This window comes from Poecilia mexicana, unplaced genomic scaffold (genome assembly GCF_051168715.1).
Source record: "Poecilia mexicana isolate PSO_F unplaced genomic scaffold, ASM5116871v1 scaffold_19, whole genome shotgun sequence".
In the NCBI taxonomy this organism is placed as follows: Eukaryota; Metazoa; Chordata; class Actinopteri; order Cyprinodontiformes; family Poeciliidae; genus Poecilia; species Poecilia mexicana.
The window spans coordinates 15,572,807-15,599,873 of record NW_028263388.1 but is presented as its reverse complement, the minus strand read 5'-3'; the positions used below and the strand labels follow the sequence as shown (position 1 = coordinate 15,599,873).

The window sequence follows — 27,067 nt, the reverse complement described above, 5'->3', positions numbered from 1 at the left end:
GGTTAAAAAAATATTCATTTTGCCAGCCCAAATAATGGATACATGTTGAGCCACTTGATTTCAATCGATCACAAGATTGCTTCAGTTTTTTTTTTTTTTTTCAGGTTTATTTTAAACCAGCTAATTTTTAATCCTCCGGAAAGTCTGAAGCAAAATCAAACTGACTTAAATCGTGTTGGTAACTCACTCTGTACTGTAGAAGATGCTAGATGATGGGATTTGCTAACATGGCAGAATCCTCAGCCCAAAAAGCCCAAAAGAGATGTCAATAAAACAATAAGTAGGCAGCGAGGCGCAGATGTCAGAACTCCTTCTTTCAGAGATGAACTCTCAAAAGCGGAAAAGATGAACAGATGTTCAGATTCAGAATGATAATCAGATGTGATTCACTGCAGGAGACACAGCAAGATTTTCTCTAATAATTGGAGATATTTTAACATTTGCCTCACTATTCTTTTCGTCTGAAAGATGTGATATAATGGCTGATAATCACAGCGTGAACTGACTTTGAGCTGACATTGGTGGGAACTCCCTTTGTAAAAACTTGCTACCTATCTGGTCTTATGTACCCGATGAAGGCCTTACGTAGCCATGCCAACAATTAACTAAGGCGCGTGGTGGAAATGTCATATTTTCTGATCAGCGGACCTTGAACCTCAGATTCAGTCAGGATAACACAATGGTCACCTCTAGGTTGAGGGGCAGGACTCCTTAGTAAGCATTGCTAGGAAGTTCAGAAAGCGATGGAAGTGTGCCAGCATCCCGAGAGAGCTGACACGGAGAAAACTAAAGTCTGAAAAGAAGATTTCTGTTTCCTGGTTTCTGGCAGCACTGTGTTGTCCTCTCTTTCTCTCCGACTCAGAGATGATGGATTTAAACCATGTATGTGCTGTGATACCTTCTCAAAAGTATTAATGTTTTACATCCTCTTGTTTTTGTTTCCATTGAACAGAGATGCTGGTGGATGGGCTGATGCTGGGAGCTAGCCAGACAGAACAAAACCTGTGGTTTTCCGTTCGCATGAAGTGGAGCTGCTCCACATTCTGGTGGGTAAAAATAATGAAAGGCTGACCGGGACAGAGTGCAGGGAAGATGCAGAGGTGAGGGAAAGGAAGGAAGCAGGAAAAGGAAGAGACAAGAAGTATTCAAAGAAATGTCTTTGAGATGATTAAAAAAAAAAGTCAGACATACACTGTGACGTGATAGTGGAGGATACTGAGTGAAATAGGAGGTGCGGAAGAGATTGTCCTTACGGCATTATATTCAATATCCACGGTACGATCTATAAAGTTGCAGTTGAAACAGCTTTGATTGCTTTATTTCATCCATCTTTTTTCAGCTGTACATCAAAATCAAACAGGAGTCAATTAAAGTTCACTTATATGAAGGAGACATTAGAGCGAGAACACAAAATAAATTTTAGGTGATTAATAAAACTGCGATAGAGATAAAGGATCCCAAAATTGGATGCCAATTAAACATAGCTAGAAAAACAAAACAACAATAATATATATGTATATATAACACAAACACAAAAACAGTATCAAATCTTTCATCTTAGTAAAATCCCATATGTTAGCCGCATTGCAGTGTTCAAAGCCTGTAACAAAAGAAGCAGTCGGTATTCTGGACTATGATTACAATGATGGTATGCAAATGCAGAGTGCAAAAACTATATTCATAGATTACTGCATATAAATGTGGTTACTTTGGGTCACATAATAATAAAAAAAAAATCAAACTGTTCCAAACAGAAATTATGAGCATTGCTTGATTCTCGAGGATACCAACAAAACAACATCATGTGCAAAATTTAAAAAAATGCAACTTCACTCAACCGACATGTTTATCTCCATGACAATCTGACACTTGCAGATGCAGTTCCTGAACACCACAAACGGTTCCAGCACCGAGACGCAACCTTGGCAGAGTACAACCCACTGGGAGTACAACTCTTGCTTCAGGGTAGTCCTTGCAACTTCCATCGGCTCTCCGTACTCCGAGGGAAAACTGTCGTAAGTCTCTTTCAGAACACATGTGGACCGGTCAACCAAACTAACACGAGCCAATCAGCAGTTCTACAAGTAGATAGATCTGTTCCAACAGTTCACAGGCTGAATGAAAGTCAAACCGATCCTCATAAATCTGATATTGGACAGAGCCTCTTTTTGTTGCAGTAACCCTGAGTAACTCCAGTGCTCTGGGACCGGTGACCTGTAACCTTTTGCTATGTCTCTGGTCAAACACACCTGAATCAAATCGGCTAATTAGCTCTAGACCCCAAGCCCTAGAGTAAGCTAACCCAGGTCACTTTCTAAAAACGTGGACTCTACCGCTGTGCAGGTGTTGTGCTTCCCACTCGCACACAACAGTAAAGAGGTGTCGTGCGTTTTATGTTGTGTTGGCATCAAGTTATTTAAATTCCATATGACAGAGTCATGTATAAATATAACTCTGACCTCCACTGATGGGTCACGTAATGATGTGCACCTGCACAGTTCAGTTCAGGTGCCACAGGTTGAAGCCTCATCTGCGCCTCACGGTCAAAACTCCTCTGGTCCTTTGTGGACACAATCCTCCTCCTACAGAGCTAGGCCACACTCTGCATAGTTTCCTTTCACTTATTCACTTACATTTACAAAAACAATTAAAGGGCATGTTCTTAAGGGGTTCCAAAGTGGCCCTAGAGTTTTCATGCTGGAGCCTGCTGTCTGATTTCAGCTGGACTCTAATCAGAGCAACCACCAAGTTAGGCCACTAACTGCTAAAGGAACAAACAGTGCTGACCCTTTTGCAACAGAGGCCACTGGATCCAAAAGCAACTTCCAAGATGCTATGAGCAAGAAATCCTTGTCAGATATTGTTTCAAGATGATGGGAAAGTAATTTTCTCTGTTTTCACTGCAAATCTTTTATTATTATTATTATTATTATTATTATTATTATTATTATTATTATTATTATTAGGAGTGATTACAAAGTCGAGTGTTTACAAACTGCTGTTATGCCTCTTCCTATGTGTGGATGTCACAGCTGAGGGAAGGTTCACCCGCAGAGCATCGTGGTGCAGTTTGAGAACTGGTTATGCTGCAAATCTAAGACTCTCTCACAAATACCTGCAGTCATTTTGAAGGCATTAGGAAGCGATGTGTTCATTCTTTCCAAACAGAGATGATGCACTCGTCTGGTATGGGCTGTTGCATTTGGTGGGCTGCCTCAGCGAAACCTTTTTAGAGGGGAGAAACGGACGCTTCTGCTGCTAGTTAGCATACATCTGTGGCTCCGGCGGACAAGGGTTGAGGCTCACAAGCTGCAGACCTGGCAGATTAGTGTTGAAAAATGAAAGGCAGCAGTCACTTACAGACACTCTGCAGCAAAAAAATAAATAAATAAAAAATCGCTACCAAGGCAATCCTCCAGGGCGTCGCTGCCATGTGTTCTCCATTCATGCCACACATTAGTGAGTCGAAGTATCAGTGGTTGTGAAGTGCTTAACCCAACAAACCTGGCTCCGGCCGGCATTCCTGCGCATGTGTAAATGTGTTCTCACTGACGGCGGTTTCATTCTCCAGCTCAACACATGGGAAAAGACAGCTACTTTACCCACAAATATTTGTCTGTCTCCACTAAGTGTCTTGTTTTGAGGAGGACGGTTTTCATTTTAGATTTATTTGACTTCTCCCGCATCATCCGGCAGCACAACATCGCAGTGTGCTGCTCCCTGTCATCTTCTCATCTTCTCACCTTCTCGCGTGTCTTTGTTTGTGCTTAGACATGCAGAACTCCTCGGAGCTGCACGCAGACGGACGGCTCGCAGATGTCACCCCGCTTTCATTAAACACACTGACACATTTGACTCCTCCGCTGTGAGCGTGTGTGTATGCGTGTGTGCGTGTGTGTGTGTGTGGCCACACAACCAGTTCAGTGGGAAAAGCTGATCAAAACCAGATGCCTCTGCATGCACATAGACATACTATCTTATTCTGTCTTTCCCGCTCTCACGTATGGAAACTCGTTCTTCCTCACATCTGTAATAATGTCCATCGATGCTTATTTCCATTTTTGTTTCTCCTGAGAGCACTTTGGTGAACTCCAGTTTGGGTTTTGTATCATTCCCAGCTTTGAAACCTGCAAATGCTTCATCTGTCAGAAATTTCACTTTGATAGCGTGAGATTTCCTAGAGCACCTGCAACGAACATTTCAGGCTCTGTAAATCAGGGTGTGTGCTTTGTGCAACAGACGTTACTTTTTCTTTTTGCATTTGCTTCGTGTCTTGTGGTGTGCAGCAATGGAAAGTGTTTAAAACTGCCTGCTAGGAACTAGTTAGGCAAAGACACTAATTACATTGCAGACGGCATGTTAAAAGCCCCAAAAACTCTTGTTAAAGCTGAATTAAAGCAACTGCTCTCTGCTTCTGAAGATAACAAGAACAGCGGGGGGAGGGAAAAAAAAAAACCACTTGCTGCACCCGAGATGTTTCAAACTAAAGTCTGCTTCCAGACGGAACTCCATTTTGATTGGCAAGAAACTTGTTTTATCTTTTATTATGAGCAGACTCCTTACAGTTGAAATAAGTTCTCATGAAACAAAGCCACAGCCTTGCTCATGTTTCTTTAAATAAATCACATTTGTTGGAAAAATTGAGAAGAAAAAGTTAAAATGGAAAAAGGCAAAGGGCAAAAGCTGTCATCTGTGTGACTGCAAAACAAGAACCCAAACAAGCTGCAACTACAACTCTAACCACACAGATTTTAGGTTTTGATTTCCGATTTTTGCTCCAGCACGGCTTGCCAGCGTTCATCCCCTCCTTGCTGGAACACATGGCCAACGCCTCTTTGTACGACTCAAGTACTTGCATTTGTACATGAAACCAGATATTTACATTCTCTGTATAAAAAAAACAAAACACATAACCTTTTATTCCTCAGTGCCTTCGATTAAATCAGACAAAGCTTTCATATTCTATATTTAATATCACATCATGGTTTCTATTTGATAAATCCCAGAATAATGATCGGATATGTTTTTTGATCATGTTTATATATATATATATATATATATATATATATATATATATATATATATATATATATATATATATATATATATATCTTTCTTCAAATTCAGGCGTTTACATGTGTTTCCTTAGCTTTGGGTAGAACTGTCTTTTAAACTGAATGACTCGGTATCCTTACATAATTGTGCTTCTTCCATCAGTTTGGTGGAATTCTGCCCGTTCTTCCTGACAGCCCTGACATAACCGAGTTTGGTTTTTATGCTGCCTCGTTCCCACATGCCTTCAGCTTCAGCCTTAAATTTTCTATGACACTAGAATTAGGGCTTTGTGATGGCGACTCCAAAATATCGGCTTAGTTATTAAGTCCATTTGGAATACATTTTTCTTCAGCATCATGTGTGGTTTTCTCCACACATGGTGCTGTGCATTAAGCTCAGACATTTCCACTCTGTTCTTAACGTGCTTTAGTCTTATGCATCAAGCTAGTTGCGGCTTTTTGTCGTTTTTCGATATTCCTTTGCATGTTTACTTATTTTTAAGTTGATTTACATTTTTATACTGTTCGAATGAGTTCTGTTATACTTTTAAGGACAAAAGAAAAATAAATGTCATTCATTTCTCACAATATCACTATAACATAAACATGACCCATTAACATTTGATCCATAAACATGGTCCATTAACATTTGCAACCTGTGATTTGTTGAAAATAGTTCCCATTCTGCACTCAAATACTCTCGTTCAAGTTGTATTTTTCTTGATTTTAGCAATTAGGCACATAGTTTTCCCAAGCAGGGACTTCCAGTGGACTTCCTCCTGTCTTTGTCAGATGAATTCTTGGTTTACCTTTGGCTAAACTTAAGTGTTTTTTGCATTTTGCATTGCATTACATTTTTAGACTCCAACTTTTTAAAATCGGGGATGAATCACTTTAGGGAGTGGATGATCTGGAGGAATGTTTTCAACATCCCAAAAACACATAAGAGTTGTGGGGGGAAAAGCTCCAAACCCCATTCTGACCTATTAAATCTCATCACAATTTTCGACTGCATCATTACCAATCTGCAAGCCGACTCAGAATAATCTGCAGCTAATGAATGGATGGTCATGAACTGCTATTTTTTTTTTCAAAGTGATTTCCCAAACACGAGCTTAAACTGTTGATAATGATGATGATGGCATCGCGGTTTGCTGATTCATGCAGCACTCGTCCTCTCTATAAACCCGACATGTAGGACTGGAATTAGGTAAAGAGGGTTTTGCTGTGCACTTTTTAGGAAAATACTGAGTATAGTTGATGTAATTGTGTCAACAATTGAGTTCGAGCCAGAGTATTATCGGTACTACATATTCCAGGTTTTTAAAAGTAGCTTACGGATGTAGCAGAGTTGTATTTGATGGAGCAACACATAGAGATGGATAATTAATTGGAAGCAGCCAAGGGAGCCTTTGATTACATTCACCGAATGACCTGCAGAGATCCATAAGTCAGGTAGAATGATCTGTACACAGGACAACTGTTAGCCATGAACTCGACAAATGTGTCCTTTTTTGAAGAAAGGAAAGATATTGTAAATCCTGTTTGTTTGCCACAAGCTATAGAAAACACAGTAAACTTGTCAAAAACGTTGCCTTGGTCAGATGAGACAAAGACAAATTTTCTTTGTTGACGTTCAACAAAGAATGTCAACAAAGTCTTTTGTAGAGGCTACAAAAGACTTGAGACTGAAGGAGAGGTTCGCCCTCTGTCGGGTCTATGACCTTACAGTCAGAAATACAGTTGAATGGCTCAAATCAGAGCATGTGCATGTGTTTGGTCCAGACTCAATCCCATTTAGAAGTCCGTTGGAAGACTTAAGAGCCTTCTGGGCTTCAGGTGTTTTGAAATGAAGATTGGTTCAAAATCTTATTATGTAGCGATGTTTAAAGCTTGTACAGATGAATTACAAAAGTAGGGCCTGAATGAAAATGCATGCTACACTTTTCAGAAAGCAAAAGAAGATCTTGTATCACAATTCTAGACTACTTTGTCTTGACTCGCTCATTCGTTACCTAGCAACAGCCTGATGAGTAACTTGCACAGCAGCAGTTTCTGGTTTTGCCACCGTGTCTCAAAACTGCCTAAAAAAAAAAAACTGGTGTGGAGTGAAGGGAGAAAATGAGAATAACAGCTTGAGGGAAAACTTTGTATTAAAAAAAAAAAAGACAGGTCACGTCACCAGTTTGGCAATATATCAGATATTTAAAACAAAAAGCCAATCAATAATTATTAATATCAACTAATACGAAATCCTTGTATTGTAATACATTTTTCTACAATATCATCCAGCAACAGGCTATAAATAATGTTGCAAGGGGAGTGCAAAATGATAAGCCTGACGCAGGGGGAAAAAAGACTGTCCCTTGATTTGTGTGTTTTAGGAAGACACTGAGACAAAGGCACAGGTACAGCATTAAAATAAACTGTGTTAATTTTAGCCACACTGTATTAGAAAAAGCACAATTTGAGATTTGAGTATTTATGTTTTTACTGATTTTCTAGGTCTGCCATTGATACAGTCCAGTCTGATTGTTCTGAATGAAACCACCCGACTCATTAAGGACAGAAAAATGTGTTTGTGGTGCAAAGTGTTGACTTGTTTGTGTGACGCTCCAGCTCAACTGTGAAGCCACATTCCAGGGAGCGGCCTGGTTTTATTTTGAACGTTTATAAGCAACCTGATTGAGAACAGAAAGTAAACGGATGAGGGACATTGTGTCCTGCCATGCATGTTGCATTTGTCACAGTGTTATTTCATGCTTCTGCCTAGAATAATCTCGAGAAGGTCTTTGATGTCCCGATCCTGTATTTTCATGGACTGTTATGGCTGGTCTGCGGAAGCCACTCTGTGGGGAAAGTCTCTGGGTAAATACAGTGAATCACAACCACATTCAACAGGAAAAAGAAATTCCTTCTATCTGTTGCTAAAATTATTTGGGGACACCTATTTTTGGTTTGACTTGACAGAGATAAGACTGTTGAATCTCTCAAGAGTTTGTCACTGTGCTTATAAGTGTGCTTTTGGAGCATCTTTGACTGTGTGTTGTGGGAAACGTTCTGAGAAAGAGTTTTATTTTCCTTAAATTTATCTGATTTTGCCACAGTTTCACAAGTCAGGAGCAATTGGCCTCTTTTTATCAACCTGCAGTCGTTTTCCCCGAGAGTTACATATGAAAGGAGTAGTGACACAGGTAAGCAAGTAAATTTGTTAAAATGGAGTTTAATCATCTAAAACATTACCAGCAGGCAAACTTCTCACCTGCATTTCAAGTCTGGCTTCTCAGTTTTGAAAGTATTTCAGATCAGACTGACTGGTAAACCACAGACATTGCAAAACCATGTTGTGGAAAAACTCAAACTGCAAAACAGATTTTGGTTTTATCCCAGTTGAGTCATCTGGAAGTGGAATTAAAGGGGAATTTCTTTCATTGTTTTCCATAAAGTTGACATTGGAACAGCAGCTACGATGTAAACGTGCATTTTGCCTAAAATCTTCACATCTAAGTCGATCACATAGTTGTGGTAACAGCCACGACGCTATCGGTAGAATCTCTGCGGAACCTGGTTTAATTTGTGCCATAAAGAATTAAGGAAGTTCTGAAGGCAAACGGCGATCCAACCCAAATGTTGCAAGCTGTTTGTCTTTTAAATGACCTTTTTGATAACATGAGCTGGTTCCACATAGAGTGCTGTTAAAAAATATTTTCCCATTTAAAGACTTTCCCCTGTTTTTGCTTTTTGGTCACACTTAAATGTTTTTGTTCATCAAAAACGTTTACCATCCAAAAATAAAAACTTGGTTAAATACCAAATTCAATTTTTAAATATTTATTACTGAACAAAGTTATCTTAATCAGTCTTCCTCTATGTGAAAAAGACTAAAAATTAAGAACTCTTTGGCTCGCTTCACTGCAACAGCAGCCATCAGATTTTTGTTATTACAGACTATGAGTCTTTTATGTCTCTCTAAAGTAATTTTGGTCTATTTTTCTTTTCGCAGAAATATTTCGAACAAGAATGACTTGTTTAAGGTTCAGGACTTTGACTTGGCTATAGCCAAAGAACTCTCTCATCGATTCTACTTTTCCCCAGTTATTTTTTTTTGTAAATCATTGGCACTGAACTTACCAGATGCAACTAAGGTTTGCAGTGCTTTAGATGTTGTTCTGGGTTGTTTTGTGACTTCCTGGTTGATACATTGATGCAGTGTTGAAGTCATTTTGTAACACTCCTGAAAAGGTTTTCTTACCACTTCATGTTTTCTCTATTTGTGGATTTAGACTGCATGATATATGTAGTTTTTGATACTTAAATTAGCTTAATTATCTTTTAATAGGACAGTAAATTGGATATAATTGTGTTTTCTTCTCACCAATAAAGGAGGATTTAGAGTTATGCAAATAATTTCCTCTTTGATACTTCCCAAACACAACATTGAGCAATTTCTAGATTTAGTTTACAGGTAACAGATGATAAAAGGAAAAACAAAATAGTTTCACAATTGCAAAACTTACTTTTTTTTTTCTGGACATTTTTTAGATGTGAGCACGATTCATTAGCCGCAGCCCCAACGTAGGGAAAACGACCTCTGCATGACCCGACGTCTGCATGCAAACGGCTCCGTTTCTCACCCCAAACATAATTCCACCCAGCTGAGTGCTGTCACTGGGAAACTTGGCTAAAAATAACTCCAGAGAGATAAATCGGTGTTGTGATTAAATCAAGATGAGTCTGGATGTTTGGGGACGTCTTCAGCTGTCCACTTTTAATCAATGAAATCACAACAAGCCGCAGTGCGAGTGTGTGCAACGGCTCCGGAGTGAACTTTCCGACCTCCATCTAACGTTATTTTCCATAACCCAGTCTCATTTGATCAGAATAATTTCAGCCCCTTTTCCCATGCTTCCTGTTTGGAGATCTGGCCTGCCTCGTTGACCACTACAATTACTCCAAGTGTGTTGTTGAGAATGTATTGGAAAAGCTTTGGGAGGGAAAGATGATAGCATGACAGAGAAGCATAAATGGATGATTCTCTTGTTGCCTGGGACAATACAACAAACGCCTGGAAAAAATATTGTTTATCCTCAAGGACCAATTTTTCCCCCCTCATTCTCAAAAGGTGTTAAACTTTGGATTTCCTGGTAGGAGAGATGTTTGGGAAGCGGGCTTGGAGAAGGGGCTGTTTTTCCGTTCAGCTATCACACCTGATTTATGTGAGATTTTCCTGGAAGGTTTTGCCACTGCTGCCGTCTGAGTCTACCCACGCAGTAAGGCTGGACTCCAGGGTGGCCTGGCCCCCCTAATCACACACCGGACAAACACTGCGGAGTGATCAGAGGCTGTGGGAATGCATTTCAAGATAATAGCATAACTGCAACAGGAAATGGTTATGATAAAATAATAATCATACATTTGCAAAACACTGCAGATGGAATGTTGGTGATGAACTTCAGAGTTGGCCGCTGCCTGGCCTGTACTCTGGCTATGAAGGTGGGGTCTGGGTCTTTGTAAAACCTTCGGTGCCGGTGATCTCATTATGCAGATTTGAATGATTGCCTATTGTCTGCAAGAGATGTTAGGGAGATGATCATAAAAAACAGAAATTTACTGGCCTGTGTTCAGCAGCAGAAGCTTTCAGATTTCTCTTTGTGTCGTTTGTTCTCACTTCTTCATGCCCCCTTACGGCTTTTAAGTATTTCGATCATCATCATTACTTCTGCTGTCATATTTAGTATTTTGAAAGCTCTCCCTGCACGCCAGTCCTCTTCTTGAGTTAGGCAACATCTCTACTGCTACATTGCCTAACATTGAGGATATTCTGATGTGCAAAGGAGATTTTTGGTTGATGGGGAGGTCTGTTTCTTGGGTTCCTTACTGATCAGGGTTGTCTGACTGTTCAGTTCCATCAATTTACAGCAGGTTCATTTGTTTTGTCAGGCAGTCACAGAGAGCTGCCATGGGCTTTGGCTAGAAGGCCTCCATCGTTTCCAAGCCTGGTCCAAGCCTTTAAACTTAAAACTCCATTTAGGATGAATGATGTGATGAATGCTGCTTCCTCTTTCACTTTTTCTCCAAAATTGCTCAGCCTTGGCATTGGGTGACTCTCCACTCGTGTTTCCGACCTGCCACTGAGAGTAGATTTTAGTTGGTGCTCTGCTGGGATTTTTCTCACCGTCTGACTAGATCCTCCTTTTCTTGGTTTTATTTCAGCCTCAACAACGTTTTCACTTGGAATTGTATTGGTCTTGGATGTTTTGAACCTGAGATTCCTGTTTAGTCAGATCAAGACGACAGCTGCAACATCCTTCTTTCACTGCAACTTAGTGCGAAACTCCTGGCTGCATTCAGGATGGCAGGTATGAGAGAGGGGAGACACATCCAGTGTAAATATATGGATGTTTTTTCTGTCTGTACAATTTACAGAAATAAGGAATGCTAAGTGGGTTAAATCTCTTTGTTCTTACACTCTTGGGTCAGTATTCTCTGTATTCTCTCAACCTTTGCATAGGTGGGTGGTCTGAAATACAATGCCAGATAGAATTGCCAAAAATATTTCTGATTTGTGCCATTTTAACACATGAATATGCTTTGATATAAAGCATTTATTTTAGGTCTGGCTGGATGTGTATGGTCATTTCCATCCTAGAAGGTGAACCACACAAACACATTGTATTTAAGGATTACTCTGTATGCACCGCTTGCTGAAGAGAAGCGGTCTCACAGCACGGTGCTGCCACGCATTTGCAGTTTGCCTCCATCTTGCTATCGCAAACTGGACTTCTGATTGCTTTCTTTTAACAAGAGCTTTTGTGAAGTTCTACTGAGACTAAACTAGTAGGTTACACAAGTGGCTGTATGTACTACTTAGGCTCTGAACATTTTTTAGAGACATCAAAGAATAAGGGAGTGAATCTGTGATCCATTTATTGTCTCAACTTTCTGTTCCATGCAGGGTTGTGAAGGGCGTTGCGCCAACCCTCAGCAGTCATTTGACAAGAAGCATGGCATACCCCAAATAGGACAACTGTGTCATGTTTTTTTTAAATAACTTCCTGATTCACATCAAGATTGAGCAGCAGGACTCTGAATGAAAAGGCAAAGGACCACAGATTTCAACCAAAGGCAGCAGTACTACCTGCGTCCCTTTTCATTTTAGGCTATTTTTGTTGTTTAAAAGAAAGATTTAGGACTTTCCATGGCTTTCACAATTATGCATTCAAATCCCAATAAAAAGCATTGCAGCCTGGCATAATGTAAATAAGTTTGAGGGTATGAATACTTTTTATATTTTCTAAGTTTTGAATAATGCATACAAACCATGACTCGAAGATGAGTGAACAACCAAATCTTTATCTGATTTGATGTTCTGATGAGGAGTTTGATCCCAGCACCACAAGAAAAAAAATAAATAAAGTTTTCTAGATAGGAATCAAATGTTAACTGTGATGTGTGTACTTATTAATAATTCGCCTCTGAGAACATAAACGTATGAGTAATAGTAAGGTCCATTGTTGCAGTGCAGAGGCACAGCTTACATTTGGGTGTTTTCTCTCATGGTTTCCCAACAACACTCAGCAACAAAGGAAGCAGTTACCGTGATTCAGAAGGTTAGTTCTAGCCTTATAACAGTTTAGGAAATAATGATAAAAAAAAAACTAACTCAGATTCCCAGGCATCTGATTGGTGCACCACAGCAGTGCATGCTGGGAAGCCACGAGTATTCCATTGTCCCAATAGATGAGTCGATTCCTGAACACCATGACCTCATTCACTCCCTGGGAGGAGATTTGAGCTGAAAGGCACGCTGCTGAAACTCACCTTACACAGAGAACAATGTGCAATAGTTGCTAATGAGGTCATAAATCAAATTGATATGAACACAGTCTTTGATATGATGGGTGTTCCAGTGTTTGCCATTGTCTTCCCTAGGCAGTGTGAAGACTGACTGATCTGACCGGCTCCCTGACAAAACGCAGGTCCTTTCCAAGCTTTTAAAGTTCATCAATACTGCCAACGTGGTCGCCCGCCAGTTAAAGAGTTCAAGCTAAACAGACCGACCTGGAGCTTCTCTCCAGCCCAGCTGTCTGGAAATCGAGGTGAGTGGTGTTTACAGGCTGCAGAGCACAATTGCTTTTGGCTGTAGGGATTGGGTCATTGACCTGCTGTGCCATCTCCTAGAGGATGAACCTGATCAGGGGCTCTGTGGTATCCCGGGACAAGCATAGCATGTGCTACTCAGGGCACGTGTCTGTAGAATAAGCGCCTTTTGCACGGACATACGGCACATGGCATATGTCTGTGTGGTATATGCGAGTAAAGTCAGAACTGGTAAAACTGCAGATTACCAACATTACAAACACTCAGTCATGTAAAGTAAAGTATGGCTCTCAGTTCCAACTTAAAGTGGCATTCTGATTTCATTCAACAGAAAAGCATGCTTTTAAATGTCTCTATTTTGTCACGTTTTCTATCAAAATTAAGAGTTTGAGATCATTATTCACCCTATTTGGACTGAGCTGCAAATGTGAGAGGAATGATGAAGTTTATTTGACATTTCAGCAACACGTCAATTTGAAGGGCTTTAAATGAGGAAAACTTGAAACAACAAACAAGCAGGAAACATTAAATCTGCAGTATGTAACATATATATATATATATATATATATATATATATATATATATATATATATATATATATATATATATATATATATATATATATATATATATATATATGTATGTATGGATGGATGTTTTTTGTATATTTATTCTAGTACTATGTCGTGATAGTATAATATGTGACAGATAATCTCTGAAAAGATCGAGCTCCTCCACTTTCTCCAATTGCTAATATTGTCATCTGAAGAAATGTACAGGTCATAGCACTGTCACTCAATGTGCTAATGGTGGAGAAACAGCTTACCGTCACAAGGAAAATCCTCTCTCTGGCATCATCGGTGACCATGATAACTAGCCTTAGCATTCGTGGTGGACTCTGCTATCATTAAGATGCTGAAGCGTAGGAAAGAGTGGGGGGGCAAGTGAGGGTGAAGGTGATTGATAGCGCTAAGGAACTCATTGTTTCAATATTTTAATTTTAATTTTTTATTTTTTTGCAATTTTCTTAAAAGTTTCTCAAAGGTTGCTGGAACCTGAATGCTGTGTCTCCATGTTTGTTTGTTTTTTATTCTGAGGACACAAAGTAAACTTGAACTGGAAGACCTGATTGGTCTGGAAAGTGACACGACAGATCATTAATGTGTTTTGAAGCTACGTCATTCAGCGATTTATAAATTAACAAAAATATTTCAAAGTCTTTTCTAGGAATTAAATACATTTTTGATTGATATGGTTATTGTGGCATCTTAGCAAGCCTAAACCATTACCCATCCACCACCTTGCTTAGCAGTTGGAATGAGATGAATTCCTCCTACTTTTGGAGTTGCCCTGGCCTTTTGATCATCTGGCATTAAACATCATTTTCCTTCCAATTTGCAATTATGCATGACTTTGTGTTGGTTTATTGCATAAAATACCATTAATGTTTTGTCACTGTGCCATGAAAGAGTTTAAGAGATGTGAATACTTTTGCAAGAGGCTGTTCAGAAGTTCGAAATGCAGTTTTGATGGTAAGATTCCACTGCAGACATTAAGGCTTTTTTTTCCCTTTATAAGCCTTTACAAACTGGTTTATTTGAGGCATGGGGCCTTGACAGTTAAACAGTAAGTGCGAGCAGCCTGTGAGCCATAGATAAAGGTTAAAATGTAAGCGTGTAAAAAAGCATTTCTGTTTCAGATTCGCTGCAAACTTCAGCCTGGCCGACGCTCTCTGCCCCACCTGCCGAGCTGTTTTCAATAAACGATGAAGATGTGAAAGAGTCGAGTCGTCCGAAGCAGCTCCGAGGTATCATAAACACGATTCCTGTTGACTCAGAGTTAACGACACGCAGCAGTAGTGGAAAATGCTGCCCTTGTTTTCGCGATCGAAATAGGAAATCAACCTGTGACCTTGAGCAGCGGAGGGAAAGAAAATAAAGACGAGCAGAAGACAAAGAACGCAAATAAACAAAGCCACAACTGTAGTAACAGTGACATGTGACCTCAGATGTTACAACATCGCCACACAGAGCTGTTCTCAGCCTTTAAAGGTGTTGTGGAAACCTTTTTAGCTCTCTTACAGGGCGGACTGATAAAACAAGAGCGGCCTTTTGGTTTTTAAGTCAAGAATAGCTTCAGCTCATCACACTTTGGGTGGATTTGTCTTTATTTGTCATACTAATGCGGTGTAATGGAGATAATTAGTGGAAAGAAAAACAAAGGCTGCAGATTTGATTTGGAAACAGTTCCAATACCCTGACCGAGTTCTTCGTTTTGTTTGGAGAGCTCTTCTCTATCTGAGCTGAAGCTCTAAGAATGAAGGATTGTATTCTCCGAGCAGATTGTTTCAACCCAATAAGACAAACCTGTGGTTTGTGATGTTTGGCTGCTTGTAAAAGCAGAAACTGAGGTCCAACTCCTGGATTAATAATTATTTTTGTGCTAAACTTAGAAGTTCCATACATCAAACAAAGTGACCGTCACTATTATCAATGTGCTGAGTTATTGCTGTTGGCAGGTTGAAGTTTTGAAAGGAAACATTGGCTCAAACATCATAAACATCGTTAGACTGAAATTTGCTCCAGTTATGTAATGATTGTCTGTAAGAGAGCGTCACACAAGCTCATCAAGAAAGTAATCTCACATAAATTTGAATATTCTGTTTTATTACTGCTGCAGATTTATCGCAACTTTGCTTTTGCTTTGCCCAGTCAATCATCTTTCCACAAAAAAAAAAAGAGGAAAACTTTTGAAATAGCTGCCAAACTTTCTAGGAATGAACAGTTTAGGGAAAGTATCTCAGACATTAAAAAAAAATAAAATAAATAAATTAAATGACCTGTACTTGTATAGTGCTAATCTAGTCCAGATAAAGTGCTTTACACTACAATCAGTCATCCACCCATTGACACACATTCACACACGCAACAGTGGTAAGCTACATTTTAGCCACAGCTGCCCTGGGGGCAGACTGACGGAAGCAGGGCTGCCATGCACCGGCAGACTAGTTTGTCAGATAAAAAATACCTTTTGGCAGGTGAAAAACACATTTTTTCATTTTTTTAAACTTTTTATCTGATGTATGATTTATTTTCTAAGAAATTAATTGGTGTTTTTTCGTAGGCTGTAAGGGAAAATGATCATAACTGAATTTAAGACAGCCTTCTTTATGTAATTCATCTGAATTATTTGTTTTATCTAGTGAACTGAGTTACTGAAATGAAGAAAATTATTTCAATAATATTCTAATTTACTAAATATGACTACATCCTCAGTGAGAACAGAGAAATTTGTTCCCTTTTTCAGAGCTACAAAATCCATCGTGTCCTTGTATTCTTGTTCTTGACACATTCGGGGTGGAGCTTTGTTCTATTTGCACTGTTTGAGGAATATAATTTGAAGTGAACATGGTTCCCAAACTGCAGGGACTTTCAAGGAGTTCAGCAATAGAGTCCTTATGGAGCAGGAAGAAATGTTCTGGCCAGAAAGAAATGTGTGAACGTTGTTGCCACCTTGAGAAAAATAACACATTTCTCTGTTCCTGAACAGCATGTATAGGCACAGCTGCGTCAGAATCAACTAGAAGTCATGAAGAAGAGATGTTTAGTGATGATACACCTCAACAAGTTATACTAATTGTTAATTGTTAAAGGTTATAGAGGGGTCACGATATGGGCTTCCCTTTATAAAAAGTATGACAGCATGACTTAACGTTTGCAAGGCTACATCTGACTGAACCACGAGACTTTGAGAACAACTTCCTTTGGATTGTTGTGACCAATGTGGGAATGTTTGGCCATAATGGACACCACATCAGTTCAACCTCGTACCAGCTGTCAAGCATAGTATTGAAGGACTGGTGATTTTGGTCTATTTTAGAGTCAGGACCTTTGTACCTTACATTCTTTAACTTGACCATGAGTATTTCTGTACAACAACATATTCTAGAAATCAAAACAGGGTCCAGTAGGGGTCAAAACATGGCAGCAAATCTAAAAAAAGAATAGCCGTAAAACAAGAAAAGGCCAACAAATGATTGACGTGAGGTTACATGAGTGTATTTTCGTGAATGCAACAACTTCCTGGCAGTGTTTTTCCTGAGCAACATACAGTAATGTTTATAGTGGCCATGTGTTTTCCTTAAAAGGCAAAAGAAAAAAAAAAACATGGGCTCTTCTTTTAAACATAGACTAGATATGTTTAAAAGTACTATTTTCTGATGAGAAATGTCAGAATAAACTAAAGCAATTCATCTTGACAGAGCCAAACATATAAAAAAGTCTCATGATAGTTAATATGTAATACTCGTGTATATATATTCAGGTCCTTGTTATCAGCTTTTATCGTTACGAGTCTGTAAATACAGCAAAGCTTTGAAATTGGCCGAATTTCATTGCAGACTTGATATATGGCTTCCTCCGTGAGTTAAAACATAGTTTTATGCAGATAAATCACAGTAATCAACTGTTATTCATTAACTGACCGCTCTCGTTGCGATCACCTCATCTGTTTTGGAGACATATGAACTGCAGAGCGCCAACACGGAGAAGCAGAAAGTCTGTTACAAGCAGCCAGATCTCTTATTAGATGAGTTTAATGGGGAGAACAGACTGTAAGAAGCTGGAAGACTTTAACTCCTGGTAGCTTTGACTTCACATGTTGTTTGGATATGTGACTGACAAGTTTCAGCTGATCATTAAGCTAAGACTACTTTCTAACTACTGTCTCCCTTTTTATAGTTAGATTATCAGTCTGTTGTCTCTTTATGACTCAATATGCTCAGTGTTTTTTTATATATTTGCTCATGAAATTGAGCTAAATTCTCCATCATAACAGTGGGAATGGACTTGGACTTTGATGTGATTTTTTTTTTCTTTCACAGATTTATTAGAAGTGACTCAGATTTTCCTTCTTGTGTGAGATATCTGCAGGAGGGTGGTCTATGAGTTGTGTAATTCCAGTTGATTGGTGAAAACGTTCCATGGCACCCACCCAGGTGTATCAATCCTACCATTCAAACATTTCATCAGAAGTCCTCTCAGCGAGAGCAAAACAAGATGTTCTGCACATCTCAGGTGACGTCCCTCCGCTGGTCCGGTCACATGAGTGGGACGACGACAGATAAAACAATCAACGGCCATTTGGAGACTGCGGGCCAAGAGTGACCAGCAATACTGGGACCGGACTCGGAGCTCAGCTGTGAGGGTCGCAACCTCTCCGGTCCGGGGAGTGGTGGGGGTCAGCGCCGGGGGCCCAATCCATTTCTCTGGCCCCCTCTCTTCGTGGGCTGTTATCAAGCCTCAGGGTAGGCAACTGTATCAACACAATCTGAGGCTTCATGTGGCCAAGTTCAGCCGGACCCCTCTTGAGTGGTCACCGAAGCCAACAGTGCGCCTGGAGTAAATACGGGGAAGAACAGCAGAAGTTGAATAATTCTCGCACTCGGGGAGCAACGTTTTAGGGTTGTGGATGGAGTTCATAAATGGTGGAAAGAATGCTTCAAATCCAGGCAGCGCAGCCCTGCACATGTGCACACATGGGGGCTCTTGGCGTTAGTTCAAATACGATTTAACATGATTAAATTAACTCGATGTATTAAATATACAGATTAAAATGTGCTCATTTCGTTGTTTTCGCACTTTCAACACCTGCAACTAGAAAGCAAAACAAGTCGAGTTTAAAGTGAAGACAATCTTAAGATGACTCAGAACCAAAACCTAATGACATCACCGTACAACACCTTTGTGTTGTGACTCATTTTGCACACTCCAAATAAAGAGAGTAATGCCTAAGAAATGCAGGAGCTGAAGCAAAGTGCTTCACGTAGATGTTGTCAGACAGTTCTTACAAATAACATATTGTCAGTATTTTAGTTTCGGATCATTGTCTTTGTCGATGACAGCTGTTGAACAAATTGTCTCACATTTTACTATAGTGTTCTTCGGTATATGGAGAAGTTCATAGTGGATTTATTAATTGCATACGGTGCCAAGTCCCATGGTTGCAAAACAAACATATAGGATGACCCCCCTCCACATCAGAGTGCTTGATAGCCAGTATGCGTTTGCTCTGACCTGGTGTCTTTGGTATGCTGCAAACATGCATTTTGTCCAAGCATCTCTTCTTTGCTTCTATTTATCTAAAAGACATTGTTCTAGATGTCCTGTGGTTCATTCAGATGCATTTTTGCAAATCTAACTCACACGTAGAGAAATGCTAGAACTCCAGATTAAATCAGCGTCGCCTGGCTGCTTTCTACTCTTCTAAATCCTTTAATGGAGCATGGTTCTTCTTCATTTTTTCACACAGAGATCTTTGGCTTTAAGCTGTGCTCATGTCGTTGGTTTTAGTGCTACATACAGAGCAAATACAGTGCTGGAACTCCAAATATTTCCATCTGATTTACCGCCCCAACAATGCTCCTTTGTTCACGCTTTTGATGTCTGTTTTTGAAACACGGTCAGCAAGTCATGGTGTTTCTTTTGTAGCTCAGGTGCCATGTTGGCTTTTGTTTAATACAATCATAGTGACACGACACACTTCTTGTGTACTGTGGCAACACCCGGATGAACATCCACCTCTGGTCACCTTGAATTGCACTTTACTCACAGTCACTGTCTACTGGAAGACTAATTTGTGCCAAAGGTTGAATATTTCCACACAGAGTTCATTTGTGATGATACCATCCAGTGTATTTAGCGGAACACCCCACAACAAGATGCTGCCTCCCATGTACTCACAGTTAGGATGGTCTTTTTTTTCTTCAAATGTTCACTATAGCCAAACCCTTCTTGAGTTTAAGTGCAAATTGTAATCTGTCTGTTTTTAATGCATTATGGAGTAACATTACCTTATACTTTCCATCCATATGCATCTCCATACAAGGGAATGGTAGAGCAAGATTATCGCAGGTTCTCGGCTCAAATCCTGGCTCCCTCCCTTCCTGAGGATGATCGAAGGGTTGCGTCAAGAACAGCATCCAGTATAAAAACCTCTGCCAAGTCTGTGCACACGCAGCTGTGGAGTGGGGGAGGAAGCCGTGTTGTAGCTACCCCATGGAGGGAAGTTCCAAAAGGAGATATATATAAAACACAGGACCTGACAGGTGAATTACCCTTCAATGAATCTTCATCTTTATCACAGGTTTTCAGCTAACACCTCATTGGTGCTAAAATCCTGTCTTCTGTCTGAACTTACTATCTGTGGGATTTTTTTCTTTAAATAATTGAGCTAATAAAATGGGAACAATAGTATATTTCTGATAGGATGTTAATAACAAGGCGCCAGAAGGTGTTCTAATATTGGTCGTTTGCGAAGCTGCCCCTTGAGTTCAGAAGCCTTTTTCTATGTGTGATCAGTTTACCTCTGTAGCTTAGAGTCACCTGTGCTAGTTGACCAAAACAGTTGAAAACAGAAATAGTCCCTTTTAGGCTTATCTGATTTGCGACGGAGTCTAAGGCCTGCCGTGACCTCAGGATGTAAAACAAGACTTTCAGCTGAGGTTTTGGCCCATTCCGAGGTTCCCGTGCAACCGTTTGCTAATGACCTGCACAGCTGTGAGTTCTGGAGAAAATGTGTTGAATAACAAGAACCTCACAGGCCAAAAGACCCCAGAAACATTCTCCTCTAAGTATTTTATTTCTTATGATCTCAGAGCGAGGCTTGTTTTGCTCTTTCAAGGCTTTTCTACATGCGATGGCTCAAATCCTCTGCTTATTTTATGACTTCCCATCGCCTGTCCTGGACATGACAGACACCTGGCCAGAGCTCAGATCTTTGTTTGGCGGCAGTTCACAGACATAACATTTACACCCACTGCAATATTTCCTGCATTAACATGATTAAGACAACACCCTGAATAAGAAACTCATGAAAACTCCATATTCTGTTCATACTGACCTGACAGGGGCTATACAAGCATTTAGAAAATCAGTTTAGGTTGGTGCAGGAATACATGTCTGTCTTGGTTACTTACAGTAACCCATTTATGGAGAATTCAGGAACATTTTCATATATTTTTTTTTTCGAAATACAAATTTTTGAACCTTTTTTTCCACATACTACAATTAAACATTTTCTCATAAATTTGTTCAGCTATTGAGGTGCTTGGGTGAGTTTTTGAGTGAAAGTGCAGGTTGGAAGTGGTTTGTGGATGGAAAACCAACCTGTCAAAACTTCACAGAGGCTGCAGTACTACTAATGTTTCAGGTCAAACCTCAGCTTTGTGCAAAAATAGACGCAACAACTTACCACAGAGGGGTTTGGGGGTAAATTCTGGAACATTTTACTTAAGAGTGGAAACATGACTGGTTGTTTAGGTAACCCACACAAACAGCTTTAGCAAAATAATGTTTTACCTTCGCTGTCAACGAAGATCCATACTTTGATGACGACAGCGTTTGGGGAATTTTTCTGCATTTTTTTGATGCCGATGGTATTGAGAAAACACAGGAACAGCTAGGCACTGATCTTCAGATGAAGACCTTTATCAGAAATTGTCTTTCACACAACTAATGAAATGTGATCACAGTCAGATTTCCGTGTGAATGGTTTACGACCCCAAAGCGACTCACATGTCTAGAAGAAGAACTTAGACGTCACATGGCAGTACACTGTTTACGGGAGTAATAATGGATGCCATCATCTGTGGATTGATTTTAAAGTTGTTCAGCAATAGCAGTATTGTCACAAGATATAAGATGAAGGAAACTACGGTAATAAAAAGAAAGCACAACTAACAGCAATGGTCTTTTGTGGAGCGTTGGCTGAAACTTTAGTAGAGACGTTTGTTTGGATGAATAATTCGAACCAGGAGTGGAGGGATTGTGATGCGATGTGCTTTACTGACAAATTCCTTTCATGATTTTCATAATTATGATTTTCAGCCGTTGTTTATGTTCGTATTTACCACATCCAGCTCCCTTTGTTGCAGAATTATGACGTATGGCTCACATTGGTGACATAAAAGCTGGATAAAGTGAAACTTGACTGCAGACGCTTTGAAAACTGTTGGATATAAAACCAATTTCACACAAAATGTGAAAGCAGTACAAACCATATTTGTTGGGGTGAATGAAAAGATTGTAATCGGGCCATTGAGACAGCCATCAAAAATTTGGCTATGAGTTGCTTAGGGGCAAAAATTATTTGGTCTCATTGGCGTGGTGTGTGAATGTAGCCTCAGACACGTCGGTTTTTCTGCTCCTGATCATGCCTTCAGAAGATTCAGAAGGCCTTACTATGGTCCAGAACTTGTTGTGTCACCTCTTGGCGAACATGATCTCCAGCAGTCATGGAACGAAAGACAGGGTACACCCTGGACAAGTCATCAGTCCATCTTTATGCAGCGTATGCAAATATCTGGTTCCTACTGTATTTGCCTCAGCTGTCAAAATCAGATAGCGTTGACTGAGAAATAGTCTAAATTATCTGTGTTTTCTGTTATTCAAGTTCAATTCTGCACATCGAGGCTTATTTTCCGTGGAGCCACATTTGACATAATAAAACCCACCTCTGACCCTGGTTGACCCAATTACTCCAATATAGCTGCTGCTTTTTTAGCCTGCTCTTCTGTGTGACCCGCTGACTTCCTGAGTTTTCAAAGTGAATTATCTGAATGAAGGCTTGAAAAAACTAAATGGAAGAAAAGTTAAAAAGACAAGAAAAAAATAAAGTGCACGTCTCCGACTTTCTGTTTTGAGGGCTTCAGACTGAAACATGATTTTTTTTTTTAGGTAGACTGTGTAAGCCCAGAGACTTTTCTTCATCAGTCCACAACTTCATGTTTCTTGCTGCTCACGTGCATGTCTTTTGTCACTGATATGCACTTTTGATCTTTAATGAGGGGAAACATCTTACCTCAGTTTAGGTCCAGCATTCTGAAAAAAAAAACAGGAGAGATAAAAAGGACAACACAGGGTCAGGCTGAGATTTAGGGTAAAAACAGGTGTATTACCGAGTTGTTTGGTAAACAGTGAGATCCAATCTAATGGCTCTTCCTGCCCCGCTGACTGTTTGAGGGTAAATACCACCATGTGGTTCTGCAGAAAGGAGCGGCACTGCTGCAGCGAGCGGAACGCAAGCGCTCCGATTGGTCGATGGTCCTCGCTGACTCTGTCATCACTCCTCATTGTGAAGAAATCCAAACAGTCAAACACCCAGTGTTTTGGTGTTTTTACACCGCCAGCCCTGAATTTGCAGATGTGTGAGCTGTGAGCGCCCGCTTGCATGCAAAATGACATAACATTGACGACACATGCTCTTACGTCCCGTTCCAGTGTTTAGGAGTGCTTTTCACTGAAGTGGATTACCCTCATTTTCCATGCTGCTCATCCTGTTGATGTATTACCCTCCTAATTCGACTTGTTTAATGTATTTAATCACTGACTTAAGTCTGATTCCACTTTGCATTTTTTAGGGCAACTTGTGCTTGAAATGCACTTTGAAGTTGACCTGAGTTTTTTTTTTGTTTTTTGGGTTGTTTTTTTTTTCCCTGAATTTACCTTTCAGAAGCGGAACACAAATTGCTCAAAAAATTAATTACTGAAAGAGCATGTCGTTCAGGTCCAATCAGTGAAAGCACATATGGAATGTTATTTGTATTTATTTTGGGTTAAAATCTGACCCATGTAGCCTTGAGGAGGATGAGAAAGAAGCCCGACATGATGCTCCATCCCTTTACAATGCTTTTGAGGAGAAACGTGTGGAAGCGTTGGAAAATCCTGTATGTTAAGAGAAATGCCTTTTTCTCACTGAAGTCTCTCTTTGAATTGTAAATTTATGACTGAAACATACAATTTAACAGAGCCACAGTGGACAGCCAGGCTTCACAAATCGGTTCGGGATAATTGGTTGCGTTTCCCATCAAAGCCCTGTTTGACAAGGTTCATCTCGAGGTCACTGAGTTCAGCTCAACACCTGATTCTCATCACTCCCGCCCTGTCAAAATATACGAAAAACACTTCAGCTCAACATCAACTTATCTCCGAATTTTAAAATATTTGTGACTAGTTAGAAACGGCGTCAGTGACTGCTGCCACATTGATTAGATGAAAAAAAAACAAGTAGACATCCTACGATAACATGCGTACGAAAAGACGAGTAGGATTAGATGTTGCGGAGCTCGACGTGCTGAGGTTCTCTTTGGTAATGAAGAGCATGGATAGTATCAGAAGGACAGCTCATGTTAAATGTTTTAGAGATAAAGTCAGAGAGGCCAGAGTGAAGATGAATCCACAGGCTTGTGCGCCTCAGATTGAATTTCTATCCCCAGAAAACCGAAACCTAACAACAAAATACAATCGTTTTTAAAGAAAGAAAAACCGTAAAAATTAAGTAAAAGGACCAAAACATCGGAGGGTGTGCAAGTGCTGTTTTTCTGCCTTCTTCCTTCTCAAGGTGTGACCGACCGGCAGGTGAAGCCTCCTGCTGGTGATCATTAGACATAATCAAAGAGTGGTATTTAAAGGACAAGGCTTCCTGAGGCAGATGCCATACGGACAAAATGATCTAAAGCATTTAGGATATCAAGAATTTTGGAGATCCTAACTGACCTGAAACAAAAAAACTTTAATGCAATTTGATGTCAGCCCAAGAAAAAAAAAGGTAATTTGTTTTGTTACACAGTGTAGTTTCTTCTGCCTCAAACAGTAAAATAGAAAGAAATATTCGTACTATGGAGTTTCCATTCCCTAATCTATCGCAGGGACCCATTTTTTCTGTTTTTCCTTTGAATGCATGGAGAAAATCAGGGCGAGCAGTGGTGAGCAGCACACAGATAGACTAAGCACAATTAGGGGGCTTGCATTCCTTTCGTTTTTCTATAAATACCCTGCAAATTTCCGTTCTGCGATTCTCATTAAACCAGTGGAAAATCTGCCTACTTTGCGTGGAACTGAGGGCCCCTTGCTTTGCTTTTTTTTTTTTTTTTTTTCTCCATGGCCTCCAACAGGGCACAAACTGGGTGGCAGCACTGGAGGGACAGACTGCCCCACAGGAAAAGATAGTAGCCCCTTTTAGCAACAATGCAGACCACAGAGTGAAAATAAAACAACAAGAATAAAATAGAAATAAATCAATCAAATACAAATGCCTAAATCCCAGGAAGACAATCATCTGATGGAACAGAGGTGCCTCTGAAGAACTTAGTCTCTGCGTTAATTGATAAGTCAGCAGCTTATATCTCAATGGGAATTTTAAATCGTTGACCGCGGCGATCAGATTCTTTAGTCATTGAGGATTCTATTGATTTGGGATTTGACGTTAACATTCTGGCGTCGCAACTGGGGTCCTCAAGCGCCTTTTCTTCTTCATTTTTCACCAGAAAATATTTTCAGGACACTTTGTTTCCATAAAACGAGTCACTATGTGTCACATATCTTTGCAAAATGAATAAACTGTTAAGATGTCGTTGGCATCATCTAAGGTGTTTTTTTTTTTTTAATTGTGAATTGTTGTTGGAGGTTTCAGTCCTAGCTTTTTCAAAAACTTGAAAGAATTAGGTCAACTCCATCAGATATTCAGTTCTGTGTTAAGATATGTTTACATAGACGACTAGTCTTGTTTTTGTTATTTTTTATTTTATATCTAGTGAAAAGAATGTACTTTGGATGCACTTAAAAGTCAAAAATCAACCTGGTTTAACTTATGGAGGTGTCTTCAAGGAGCAACACGTAACATAATGCAAGTAAACAGAAACCTTAGCTATCATCTGAGTGCATTGTCTTCTTCCTCGTGTCTCCTATTTCCTTTTAACAATGATTATTTCCAGTGATATCACAGTCTAATCTCAACTTGTTGCTGTAATTGAGTCAAAGGATACCTTAGCAAAGTATTATTGTTTTGCACACTAATGCAACATTGTTGTAGTAGCTATTTTGGCTTTTTATTCTTTTCATGGATTTTGCAGTTAAATTGAATAGTTTATAGATCAAAATAAAGTCGGAAGGCATTTTGGAGTAATAATACTTTACATTTCCTATGTTAAAATTTGCCTTTGGAGTTGTGGGCTATCATTGAAACCAGATTAAGGGATTGGATCTTTGAGGTTAAGTTTGAGAAAATGTTTCTTTTCGTCGTGTTTTAGCCGCAGTAAATGAGTCTGGTGGCGTGATAACAAGCTTCTGTAATCCTGGGGCGCAGAGTCTACAATTTTCAAAAAGTACCTACCTGAGATGACCAGAAGACACTGCTCAGTAGGTTCTTTTCCCATGCATTTACCGAACATATTAACTTACGATCATAATAAATATCATATTTCACTTAAACAATAAAATCGTTCTCACTTGCTAACACACAATAGATGCTTTTGTTGTACTCGTTTCAGTATAAAGCCGAAAATCTGTCATAAAGTTGAGGGAGGAAGTTCAGATAACTGGATTGTCAGGGTTCTGGTAAAACATTATGGTTTGTGTCGTTTTTCAACCAAAAGGTATTCACAGGCTGGAAGTATTTTTTTATGGTCCAGGCAACAGAGACGTCTGACTCGGGTCAGTCTGTCTCCTGAATCTGGAGACATATGGACACAATAACACATGCACACAACAAACAGCTGATAGCACATCATCAAGCTGGAGAGCAAAATGGAAGTTGCGGATATGAGACGGTAATAATGCGAAAAGGAGACGGATGGATCCGCCCCGGTGATATGAGGTTTAGCGCATTTTTCTGACGTCAACGCTCAACGGCGCTGCTCCTCAGCAGGTCTTGTGGTTTCCGGGTTTGAGGGAGACAGTGCAGAGTCCACACGAAATCCCCCATCTGAGAAAATCTCTTTCCCGCTTCCTCACTTCTGGCTGTCCTCTGTGTGGCTGCGCTGAACTTTCCTCAAAGTTTATCCCACGAGAGGAGTTTTGTAACAGTTCCCCTCTTTTTAGCATCGATGTGAACTGGTTGTTCAGGATGATGGAGAAACT

General features: G+C 39.9%; 1 long non-coding RNA gene across 1 annotated transcript in view; it reads left to right on the top strand.

Annotated features, from left to right (window-relative positions):
- Positions 1-1,311: 1,311 nt before the first annotated feature.
- The window catches only part of LOC148153678 (uncharacterized), a 31,463-nt gene continuing 5,707 nt past the window's right edge, over positions 1,312-27,067 (top strand). Inside the window, exons 1-3 of the long non-coding RNA XR_015766324.1 lie at positions 1,312-2,015; positions 12,987-13,153; positions 14,854-14,961. This is a non-coding gene — a long non-coding RNA (uncharacterized LOC148153678). The remainder of the gene's footprint in view (positions 2,016-12,986; positions 13,154-14,853; positions 14,962-27,067) is intronic.